Below are 13,800 nucleotides of genomic sequence, written 5' to 3'. Positions count from 1 at the left end.
TGTGTGCGAATCTCCAAAAAAAATAACCTGGCGCAATCAAGACAAACCACTTGCACCTGTGTTCCAATCAACAAACAACACACAGCTGGGCGCAATCATTACAAATCACTTGCAACTGTGTGGGTATCTGCAAACACACACACCTGGGCACATCAAGACTAAACAATTGCGCCTGTGTGCGAATCTACAAAAAAAAAAAATCTAACGTATTCAACACAAACCACTTGCACCTGTGTTCAAATATATAAACAACACACACTAGGGCGCAATCTTGACAAACCACGTGCACCCATGTGCGAATCTACAAAAAACAAAAACCTAGGTGCAATCTAGACAAACCACATGCACCTGTGTGTGGATCTACAAACAAAACACACCTGGGCGCAATCAAGATCAACCAATTGCACCTGTGTGTGAATCTACAAAAAACAAAAAAATTAGACGTAATCAAGACACACCACTTGCACCTGTGTTCGAATCTATAAGGAACACACACCTGGGCGCAATCATCACAAACCACGTGCACCTTTGTGGGAATCAGCAAACAACACACACCTGGGCACAATCAAGACTGACAACTTGCATCTTTTTTCCGAATCTATAAACAACACACACCTGGGGGCAATAAAGACAAACCATTTGCACCTGTGTGCCAATGTAAAAAAACACACAAACCTGGGTGCAAGTATGACAAACCACTTGCTCCTGTGTGGGAATCTGCAAACAACACACAACTGGGCACAATCAAGACACACCACATTACACCTGTGTGCGAATCTCCAAATAAAAAAACGTAGGTGCAATGAAGACAACTTGCAACTGTGTGTGAATCTACAAAAAACAAAAACCTAGGCGCAATCATGACAAACCACTTGCACCTGTGTGGAATCTGAAAACAACACAGACCTGGACACAATCAATACAAACCACTAGCACCTGTGTGCGAATCTCCAACAACAACAACAAAAAAAACCTAGGCGCAAACAAGACAAACCAATTGCACCTGAGTTCCAATCAACAAACAACACATAGCTGGGCATAATGATGACAAATAACTTGCACCTGTGTGGGTATCTGCAAACACACACACCTGGGCACATCAAGATAAATCAATTGCACCTGTGTGCAAATCTTAAAAAAAAAAAAAAACCTAGGCGCAATCAAGACAAAACACTTGCAACTGTGTGTGAAACTCCAATAAAAAATACCTAAGCGCAGTCAAGACAAACCACTTGCACCAGTGTGCAAATATTAAAAAAAAAAACCTAGGCTCAATCAATACAAACCACTTGCACCTGTGTGCAAATCTACAAAAAACAAAAGCCTAGGCGCAATCAAGAAAAACCACTTGCACCTGTGTTCAAATCTATAAACAACACACACCTGGGCACAATCAAGACTGACAACTTCTATCTGTGTTCGAATCTATAATCAACACACACCTGGGCACAATCAAGAAAAACCACCTGCAGCTGTGTGCAAATCTACAAACAACACATCCCTGGGCGCAATCAAGATCAATCAATTGCACCTGTGTGTGAATCTACAAAAAACAAACTCCTAGGCGCAATCAAGACAAACCACTTGCACCTGTGGTCCAATCAACAAACAATACACAGCTGGGCTCAATCATGACAAATCATTTGCACCTGTGTGGGTATCTGCAAACAACACACCTGGGGACATCAAGACTAACCATTGCACCTGTGTGCAAATCTCCAAAAAAAAAAAAACCTATGCACAGTCAAGACAAACCACTTGCACGTCTGTGTGACTCTACAAAAAAAACACCTAGGCGCAATCAAGACAAAACACTTGCACCTGTGTGTGAAACTCCAAAAAAAAAACCTAGGCACAATCAAGACAAAACACTTGCACCTGTGTGGGAATCTACAAAAAACAAAACCCTAGGCGCAAACGAGACAAACCACTTGCACCTGTGAGCGAATCTAAAAACAACACACAACTGGGCGCAATCATGACAAACCACTTGCACCTGTTGGGAATCTGAAAACAACACACACCTGGGCACAATCAAGAGAAACCACCTGCAGCTGGGTGCAAATCTACAAACAACACACCGCTGGGCGCAATCAAGATCAACCAATTGCACCTGTGTGTGAATCTACAAAAAACAAAATCCTTGGCGCAATCAAGACAAACCACTTGCACCTGTGTGCGAATCTAAAAACAACACACACCTGGGCGCAATCATGACAAACCACTTGCACCTGTTGGGAATCTGAAAACAACACACACCTGGGCACAATCAAGAAAAACCATCTGCAGCTGTGTGCAAATCTACAAACAACACACCCCTGGGCGCAATCAAGATCAACCAATTGCACCTGTGTGTGAATCTACAAAGAACAAAAACTAGGCGCAATCAAGACAAACCACTAGCACCTGTGTGCCAAATACAAACAACACACACCAGGGTGCAATCTTGACAAACCACTTGCATCTGTGTGGGAATCTGCAAACATCACACACCTGGGCACAATCAAGACAAACCACTTGCACCTGTGTGCGAATCTCCAAATAAAAATACCTAGGCACAATCAAGACAACGTGCACCTGTTTGTGAATCTACAAATAACAAAAACCTAGGCGCAATCATGACAAACCACTTGCACCTGTGTGGGAATCTAAAAACAACACACACCTGGGTACAGGCAAGACATACCACTAGCACCTGTGTGCGAATCTCAAAAAAAAAAAAAAAAAACCTACCCGCAATCAAGACAAACCACTTGCACCTGTGGTCCAATTAGCAAGCAACACACAGATGGGCGCAATCATGACAAATCACTTGCACCTGTGTGGGTATCTGGAAACACACAAACCTGGCTACATCAAGACTAACCAATTGCACCTGTGTGCGAATCTTCAAAAAAAAATATCTAGGTGCAATCAAGAGAAACCACTTGCACCTGTGTGCAAATCTCCAAAAAAAAAAAAAAGAAAACCTATGCACAGTCAAGACAAACCACTTGCACCTTTGTGAGAATCTACAAAAAAAAAAAAAAAAGAAAACCTAGGCGCAATCAAGACAAACCACTTGCACCTGTTTTCGAATCTATAAACAACACACACCTGGGTGCAATCATGCCAAACCACGTGCACCTCTGTGGGAATCTGCAAACAACAAACACCTGGACACAATCAAGAATAACCACTAGCACCTGTGTTTGAATCTATAAACAACACACACCTGGGCACAATCAAGACTGACAACTTCTATCTGTGTTCGAATCTATAAACAACACACACCTGGGCGGAATCAAGACAAACCACTTGAACCTGTGTGCGAATCTCCAAATAAAAATACCTAGGCACAATCAAGACAACGTGCACCTGTTTGTGAATCTACAAATAACAAAAACCTAGGCGAAATCATGACAAACCACTTGCACCTGTGTGGGAATCTAAAAACAACACACACCTCGGCACATGCAAGACAAACTACTAGCACCTGTGTGCGAATCTCCAAAAAAATAAAAATAAAAACATAGGCGCAATCAAGACAAACAACTTGCACCTGTGTTCCAATCAACAAACAACATATAGCTTGGTGCAATCCTGACAAATTACTTGCACCTGTGAGGATATCTGCAAACACACACACCTGGGCACATCAAGACAAACCACTAGGACCTGTGTTCGAATCTATAAACAACACACACCTGGGTGCAATCATGACAAACCACGTGCACCTCTGTGGGAATCTGCAAACAACAAACACCTGGACACAATCAAGAATAACCACTAGCACCTGTGTTCGAATCTATAAACAACACACACCTGGGCACAATCAAGACTGACAACTTCTATCTGTGTTCGAATCTATAAACAACACACACCTGGGCGCAATCAAGACAAACCACTTGAACCTGTGTGCGAATCTCCAAAAAAAAAAAGCAAACCTAGGCACAAAAAGACAAAACACTTACACCTGTGTGCAAATCTCCAAAAAAAAACCTAGGCACAGTCTAGACATACCAATAGCACCTCTGTGCGAATCTACAAAAACAAAACAAAACAAAAAAAAAAAAACCTAGGCGCAATCAAGACACACCACTGGCACCTCTGTGCGAATCTACAAAAAAAAAAAAAAACCTAGGTGCAATCAAGACAAACCACTTGCACCTGTGTGCGAATCTCCAAAAAAAAAAAAAAGAAAAGGTAGGCGCAATCAAGACAAACCTCCTGCACCAGTGTTCCAATCAAAAAACAACACACAGATGGGCGCAATCATGACAAATCACTTGCACCTGTGTGGGTATCTGCAAACACACACACCAGGGCAAATCAAGATAAACCAATGGCACCTCTGTGCGAATCTTCAAAAGCAAACAAACAAAAAAAACCTAGGCGCAATCAAGAGAAAACACTTGCACCTGTGTGCGAATCTTTCAAAAAAAAAAAAAAAAAAAAACCTATGCGCTATCCAGACAAACGATTCACAAATGTGTGGGATCTGAAAAGAACACACACCTGGGCACAATCAAGACAAACCACTAGCACCTGTCTGTGAATCTCCAAAAAAAAAAAAAACATAGGCGCAATCAAGACAAACCACTTGCACCTGTGTTCCAATCAACAAACAACACACAGCTGGGCGCAATCATAACAAATGACTTGCACCTGTGTGGGTATCTGCAAACACACACACCTGGGCACATCAACACAAACCAATTGCACCTGTTTGCGAATCTTCAAAAAAAAAAAAAACCTGGGCTCAATCAAGACAAACCACTTGCACCTGTGTGCAAATCTCCAAAAAAAAACCAACCAAGGCAGTGTCAATACAAACCACTTGCACCTCTGTGCGAATCTACAAAAAAAAAAAAAAACCTATGCGCAATCTAGAAACACCACTGGCACCTATGTGCGAATCTACAAAAAAAAAAACCTAGGTGCAATCAAGACAAACCACTTGCACCTCTGTGCGAATCTAAAAAAAAAAAAAAAAAAGGTAGGTGCAATCAAGACAAACCTCCTGCACCAGTGTTCCAATCAACAAACAACACAAAGCTGGGCGCAATCATGACAAATCACTTGCACCTGTGTGGGTATCTGCAAACACACACGCCTGGGCACATCAAGATAAACCAATAGCACCTCTGCGAATCTTCAAAAAAAAAAAAAAAAAACCTAGGCACAATCAAGAGAAACCACTTGTACCTGTGTGGGAATCTCCAAAAAAAAAAAAAAAGCTAGGCACAATCAAGACAAACCACTTGCACCTGTGTGCGAATCTCCAAAAAACAAAAACCTAGGCAGAATCATGACTAACAACTTGCACCTTTGTGGAATCTGCAAACAACACACACCTAAACACAATCAAGATAAACCACTAGCACCTGTGAGCGAATCTCCAAAAAAAAAAAAAAAATCCTAGGCCCAAACAAGACAAACCACTTGCACCTGACTTCCAATCAACAAACAACACATAGCTGGTCATAATCATGACAAACAACTTGCACATGTGTGTGTATCTGCAAACACACACACCTGGGCACATGAAGATAAATCAATTGCACCTGTGCGCGATTCTTCAAAAAAAAAACCTAGGCTCAATCATAACAAACCACTTGCACTCGTGTGCAAATCTCCTAAAAAAAACCTAGGCACAGTCAAGACAAACCACTTGCACCTCTGTGCGAATCTACAAAAAAAAAAAAAAAAAAAAACTAGGCTCAATCAATACAAACCACTTGCACCTGTGTGCAAATCCCCAAAAAAAAAAAAAAAAAAAAACCTAAGAACAGTCAAGAGAAACCACTTGCACCTCTGTGCGAATCTACAAAAAAAAAAAAAAAAAAAAAAAAACCTAGGCGCAATCAAGACAAACCACTTTCACCTGTGTTCAAATCTTTAAACAACACACACATGGGCGCAATCATGACAAACCACGTGCACTTCTGTGCAAATCAACAAAAAACAAAAACCTAAGTGAAATCAGGACACACCACTTAAACCTGTGTGCAAATCTCCAAAAAAATAACCTATGCACAGTCAAGACAAACCACTTGCACCTGTGTGGAAATCTCCAAAAAAAAAAAAAAAAAAACCTAGGCAGAGTCAAGACAAAGGACTTGCACCTCTGTGCGAATCTACAAAAAAAAAAAAAATCTAACGCATTCAACACAAACCACTTGCACCTGTGTTCAAATATATAAACAACACACACTAGGGCGCAATCTTGACAAACCAAGTGCACCCATGTGCGAATCTACAAAAAACAAAAACCTAGGTGCAATCTAGACAAACCACTTGCACCTGTGTGTGGATCTACAAACAAAACACACCTGGGCGCAATCAAGATCAACCAATTGCACCTGTGTGTGAATCTACAAAAAACAAAAAATTAGGCGTAATCAAGACACACCACTTGCACCTGTGTTCGAATCTATAAGGAACACACACCTGGGCGCAATCATCACAAACCACGTGCACCTTTGTGGGAATCAGCAAACAACACACACCTGGGCACAATCAAGACTGACAACTTGCATCTTTTTTCCGAATCTATAAACAACACACACCTGGGGGCAATAAAGACAAACCATTTGCACCTGTGTGCCAATGTAAAAAAACACACAAACCTGGGTGCAAGTATGACAAACCACTTGCTCCTGTGTGGGAATCTGCAAACAACACACAACTGGGCACAATCAAGACACACCACATTACACCTGTGTGCGAATCTCCAAATAAAAAAACCTAGGTGCAATGAAGACAACTTGCAACTGTGTGTGAATCTACAAAAAACAAAAACCTAGGCGCAATCATGACAAACCACTTGCACCTGTGTGGAATCTGAAAACAACACAGACCTGGACACAATCAATACAAACCACTAGCACCTGTGTGCGAATCTCCAACAACAACAACAAAAAAAACCTAGGCGCAAACAAGACAAACCAATTGCACCTGAGTTCCAATCAACAAACAACACATAGCTGGGCATAATGATGACAAATAACTTGCACCTGTGTGGGTATCTGCAAACACACACACCTGGGCACATCAAGATAAATCAATTGCACCTGTGTGCAAATCTTAAAAAAAAAAAAACCTAGGCGCAATCAAGACAAAACACTTGCAACTGTGTGTGAAACTCCAATAAAAAATACCTAAGCGCAATCAAGACAAACCACTTGCACCAGTGTGCAAATATTCAAAAAAAAAAAACCTAGGCTCAATCAATACAAACCACTTGCACCTGTGTGCAAATCTACAAAGAACAAAAGCCTAGGCGCAATCAAGAAAAACCACTTGCACCTGTGTTCAAATCTATAAACAACACACACCTGGGCACAATCAAGACTGACAACTTCTATCTGTGTTCGAATCTATAATCAACACACACCTGGGCACAATCAAGAAAAACCACCTGCAGCTGTGTGCAAATCTACAAACAACACATCACTGGGCGCAATCAAGAACAATCAATTGCACCTGTGTGTGAATCTACAAAAAACAAACTCCTAGGCGCAATCAAGACAAACCACTTGCACCTGTGGTCCAATCAACAAACAATACACAGCTGGGCTCAATCATGACAAATCATTTGCACCTGTGTGGGTATCTGCAAACAACACACCTGGGGACATCAAGACTAACCATTGCACCTGTGTGCAAATATCCAAAAAAAAAAACCTATGCACAGTCAAGACAAACCACTTGCACGTCTGTGTGACTCTACAAAAAAAACACCTAGGCGCAATCAAGACAAAACACTTGCACCTGTGTGTGAAACTCCAAAAAAAAACCTAGGCGCAATCAAGACAAAACACTTGCACCTGTGTGGGAATCTACAAAAAACAAAAACCTAGGCGCAATCGAGACAAACCACTTGCACCTGTGTGCGAATCTAAAAACAACACACACCTGGGCACAATCAAGAGAAACCACCTGCAGCTGGGTGCAAATCTACAAACAACACACCGCTGGGCACAATCAAGATCAACCAATTGCACCTGTGTGTGAATCTACAAAAAACAAAATCCTTGGCGCAATCAAGACAAACCACTTGCACCTGTGTGCGAATCTAAAAACAACACACACCTGGGCGCAATCAAGACAAACCACTTGCACCTGTTGGGAATCTGAAAACAACACACACCTGGGCACAATCAAGAAAAACCATCTGCAGCTGTGTGCAAATCTACAAACAACACACCCCTGGGCGCAATCAAGATCAACCAATTGCACCTGTGTGTGAATCTACAAAGAACAAAAACTAGGCGCAATCAAGACAAACCACTAGCACCTGTGTGCCAAATACAAACAACACACACACCAGGGTGCAATCTTGACAAACCACTTGCATCTGTGTGGGAATCTGCAAACATCACACACCTGGGCACAATCAAGACAAACCACTTGCACCTGTGTGCGAATCTCCAAATAAAAATACCTAGGCACAATCAAGACAACGTGCACCTGTTTGTGAATCTACAAATAACAAAAACCTAGGCGCAATCATGACAAACCACTTGCACCTGTGTGGGAATCTAAAAACAACACACACCTGGGTACAGGCAAGACATACCACTAGCACCTGTGTGCGAATCTCAAAAAAAAAAAAAAAAAAAACCTACCCGCAATCAAGACAAACCACTTGCACCTGTGGTCCAATTAGCAAGCAACACACAGATGGGCGCAATCATGACAAATCACTTGCACCTGTGTGGGTAACTGGAAACACACAAACCTGGCTACATCAAGACTAACCAATTGCACCTGTGTGCGAATCTTAAAAAAAAAATATCTAGGTGCAATCAAGAGAAACCACTTGCACCTGTGTGCAAATCTCCAAAAAAAAAAAAAGAAAACCTATGCACAGTCAAGACAAACCACTTGCACCTTTGTGAGAATCTACCAAAAAAAAAAAAAAAGAAAACCTAGGCGCAATCAAGACAAACCACTTGCACCTGTTTTCGAATCTATAAACAACACACACCTGGGTGCAATCATGACAAACCACGTGCACCTCTGTGGGAATCTGCAAACAACAAACACCTGGACACAATCAAGAATAACCACTAGCACCTGTGTTTGAATCTATAAACAACACACACCTGGGCACAATCAAGACTGACAACTTCTATCTGTGTTCGAATCTATAAACAACACACACCTGGGCGCAATCAAGACAAACCACTTGAACCTGTGTGCGAATCTCCAAATAAAAATACCTAGGCACAATCAAGACAACGTGCACCTGTTTGTGAATCTACAAATAACAAAAACCTAGGCGAAATCATGACAAACCACTTGCACCTGTGTGGGAATCTAAAAACAACACACACCTCGGCACATGCAAGACAAACTACTAGCACCTGTGTGCGAATCTCCAAAAAAATAAAAATAAAAACATAGGCGCAATCAAGACAAACAACTTGCACCTGTGTTCCAATCAACAAACAACATATAGCTTGGTGCAATCCTGACAAATTACTTGCACCTGTGTGGATATCTGCAAACACACACACCTGGGCACATCAAGACAAACCACTAGGACCTGTGTTCGAATCTATAAACAACACACACCTGGGTGCAATCATGACAAACCACGTGCACCTCTGTGGGAATCTGCAAACAACAAACACCTGGACACAATCAAGAATAACCACTAGCACCTGTGTTCGAATCTATAAACAACACACACCTGGGCACAATCAAGACTGACAACTTCTATCTGTGTTCGAATCTATAAACAACACACACCTGGGCGCAATCAAGACAAACCACTTGAACCTGTGTGCGAATCTCCAAAAAAAAAAAGCAAACCTAGGCACAAAAAGACAAACCAATAGCACCTCTGTGCGAATCTACAAAAACAAAACAAAACAAAACAAAAAAAAAACCTAGGCGCAATCAAGACACACCACTGGCACCTCTGTGCGAATCTACAAAAAAAAAAAAAAAACCTAGGTGCAATCAAGACAAACCACTTGCACCTGTGTGCAAATCTCCAAAAAAAAAAAAAGAAAAGGTAGGCGCAATCAAGACAAACCTCCTGCACCAGTGTTCCAATCAAAAAACAACACACAGATGGGCGCAATCATGACAAATCACTTGCACCTGTGTGGGTATCTGCAAACACACACACCAGGGCAAATCAAGATAAACCAATGGCACCTCTGTGCGAATCTTCAAAAACAAACAAAAAAAAAAAAAACCTAGGCGCAATCAAGAGAAAACACTTGCACCTGTGTGCGAATCTTTCAAAAAAAAAAAAAAAAAAACCTATGCGCTATCCAGACAAACGATTCACAAATGTGTGGGATCTGAAAAGAACACACACCTGGGCACAATCAAGACAAACCACTAGCACCTGTCTGTGAATCTCCAAAAAAAAAAAAAAACATAGGCACAATCAAGACAAACCACTTGCACCTGTGTTCCAATCAACAAACAACACACAGCTGGGCGCAATCATAACAAATGACTTGCACCTGTGTGGGTATCTGCAAACACACACACCTGGGCACATCAACACAAACCAATTGCACCTGTTTGCGAATCTTCAAAAAAAAAAAAAACCTAGGCTCAATCAAGACAAACCACTTGCACCTGTGTGCAAATCTCCAAAAAAAAACCAACCAAGGCAGTGTCAATACAAACCACTTGCACCTCTGTGCGAATCTACAAAAAAAAAAAAAAAAACCTATGCGCAATCTAGACACACCACTGGCACCTCTGTGCGAATCTACAAAAAAAAAACCTAGGTGCAATCAAGACAAACCACTTGCACCTCTGTGCGAATCTAAAAAAAAAAAAAAAAAAAAGGTAGGTGCAATCTAGACAAACCTCCTGCACCAGTGTTCCAATCAACAAACAACACAAAGCTGGGCGCAATCATGACAAATCACTTGCACCTGTGTGGGTATCTGCAAACACACACGCCTGGGCACATCAAGATAAACCAATAGCACCTCTGCGAATCTTCAAAAAAAAAAAAAAAAAACCTAGGCACAATCAAGAGAAACCACTTGTACCTGTGTGGGAATCTCCAAAAAAAAAAAAAAAGCTAGGCACAATCAAGACAAACCACTTGCACCTCTGTGCGAATCTCCAAAAAACAAAAACCTAGGCAGAATCATGACTAACAACTTCCACCTGTGTGGAATCTGCAAACAACACACACCTAAACACAATCAAGATAAACCACTAGCACCTGTGAGCGAATCTCCAAAAAAAAAAAAAAAAAATCCTAGGCCCAAACAAGACAAACCACTTGCACCTGACTTCCAATCAACAAACAACACATAGCTGGTCATAATCATGACAAACAACTTGCACATGTGTGTGTATCTGCAAACACACACACCTGGGCACATGAAGATAAATCAATTGCACCTGTGTGCGATTCTTCAAAAAAAAAACCTAGGCTCAATCATAACAAACCACTTGCACTTGTGTGCAAATCTCCTAAAAAAAACCTAGGCACAGTCAAGACAAACCACTTGCACCTCTGTGCGAATCTACAAAAAAAAAAAAAAAAAAAACCTAGGCTCAATCAATACAAACCACTTGCACCTGTGTGCAAATCTCCAAAAAAAAAAAAAAAAACCTAAGAACAGTCAAGAGAAACCACTTGCACCTCTGTGCGAATCTACAAAAAAAAAAAAAAAAAAAAAAAAAAAAAAACCTAGGCGCAATCAAGACAAACCACTTTCACCTGTGTTCAAATCTTTAAACAACACACACATGGGCGCAATCATGACAAACCACGTGCACTTCTGTGCAAATCAACAAAAAACAAAAACCTAAGTGAAATCAGGACACACCACTTAAACCTGTGTGCAAATCTCCAAAAAAATAACCTATGCACAGTCAAGACAAAACACTTGCACCTGTGGTCCAATTAGCAAGCAACACACAGATGGGCGCAATCATGACAAATCACTTGCACCTGTGTGGGTAACTGGAAACACACAAACCTGGCTACATCAAGACTAACCAATTGCACCTGTGTGCGAATCTTCAAAAAAAAATATCTAGGTGCAATCAAGAGAAACCACTTGCACCTGTGTGCAAATCTCCAAAAAAAAAAAAAGAAAACCTATGCACAGTCAAGACAAACCACTTGCACCTTTGTGAGAATCTACAAAAAAAAAAAAAAAAAGAAAACCTAGGCGCAATCAAGACAAACCACTTGCACCTGTTTTCGAATCTATAAACAACACACACCTGGGTGCAATCATGACAAACCACGTGCACCTCTGTGGGAATCTGCAAACAACAAACACCTGGACACAATCAAGAATAACCACTAGCACCTGTGTTTGAATCTATAAACAACACACACCTGGGCACAATCAAGACTGACAACTTCTATCTGTGTTCGAATCTATAAACAACACACACCTGGGCGCAATCAAGACAAACCACTTGAACCTGTGTGCGAATCTCCAAATAAAAATACCTAGGCACAATCAAGACAACGTGCACCTGTTTGTGAATCTACAAATAACAAAAACCTAGGCGAAATCATGACAAACCACTTGCACCTGTGTGGGAATCTAAAAACAACACACACCTCGGCACATGCAAGACAAACTACTAGCACCTGTGTGCGAATCTCCAAAAAAATAAAAATAAAAACATAGGCGCAATCAAGACAAACAACTTGCACCTGTGTTCCAATCAACAAACAACATATAGCTTGGTGCAATCCTGACAAATTACTTGCACCTGTGTGGATATCTGCAAACACACACACCTGGGCACATCAAGACAAACCACTAGGACCTGTGTTCGAATCTATAAACAACACACACCTGGGTGCAATCATGACAAACCACGTGCACCTCTGTGGGAATCTGCAAACAACAAACACCTGGACACAATCAAGAATAACCACTAGCACCTGTGTTCGAATCTATAAACAACACACACCTGGGCACAATCAAGACTGACAACTTCTATCTGTGTTCGAATCTATAAACAACACACACCTGGGCGCAATCAAGACAAACCACTTGAACCTGTGTGCGAATCTCCAAAAAAAAAAAGCAAACCTAGGCACAAAAAGACAAACCAATAGCACCTCTGTGCGAATCTACAAAAACAAAACAAAACAAAACAAAAAAAAAACCTAGGCGCAATCAAGACACACCACTGGCACCTCTGTGCGAATCTACAAAAAAAAAAAAAAAACCTAGGTGCAATCAAGACAAACCACTTGCACCTGTGTGCGAATCTCCAAAAAAAAAAAAAAGAAAAGGTAGGCGCAATCAAGACAAACCTCCTGCACCAGTGTTCCAATCAAAAAACAACACACAGATGGGCGCAATCATGACAAATCACTTGCACCTGTGTGGGTATCTGCAAACACACACACCAGGGCAAATCAAGATAAACCAATGGCACCTCTGTGCGAATCTTCAAAAACAAACAAACAAAAAAAAACCTAGGCGCAATCAAGAGAAAACACTTGCACCTGTGTGCGAATCTTTCAAAAAAAAAAAAAAAAAAAACCTATGCGCTATCCAGACAAACGATTCACAAATGTGTGGGATCTGAAAAGAACACACACCTGGGCACAATCAAGACAAACCACTAGCACCTGTCTGTGAATCTCCAAAAAAAAAAAAAACATAGGCGCAATCAAGACAAACCACTTGCACCTGTGTTCCAATCAACAAACAACACACAGCTGGGCGCAATCATAACAAATGACTTGCACCTGTGTGGGTATCTGCAAACACACACACCTGGGCACATCAACACAAACCAATTGCACCTGTTTGCGAATCTTCAAAAAAAAAAAAAACCTAG

This window comes from Erinaceus europaeus, chromosome 8 (genome assembly GCF_950295315.1).
Source record: "Erinaceus europaeus chromosome 8, mEriEur2.1, whole genome shotgun sequence".
In the NCBI taxonomy this organism is placed as follows: domain Eukaryota; kingdom Metazoa; phylum Chordata; class Mammalia; order Eulipotyphla; family Erinaceidae; genus Erinaceus; species Erinaceus europaeus.
Note: the sequence above shows the minus strand (reverse complement) of the source record.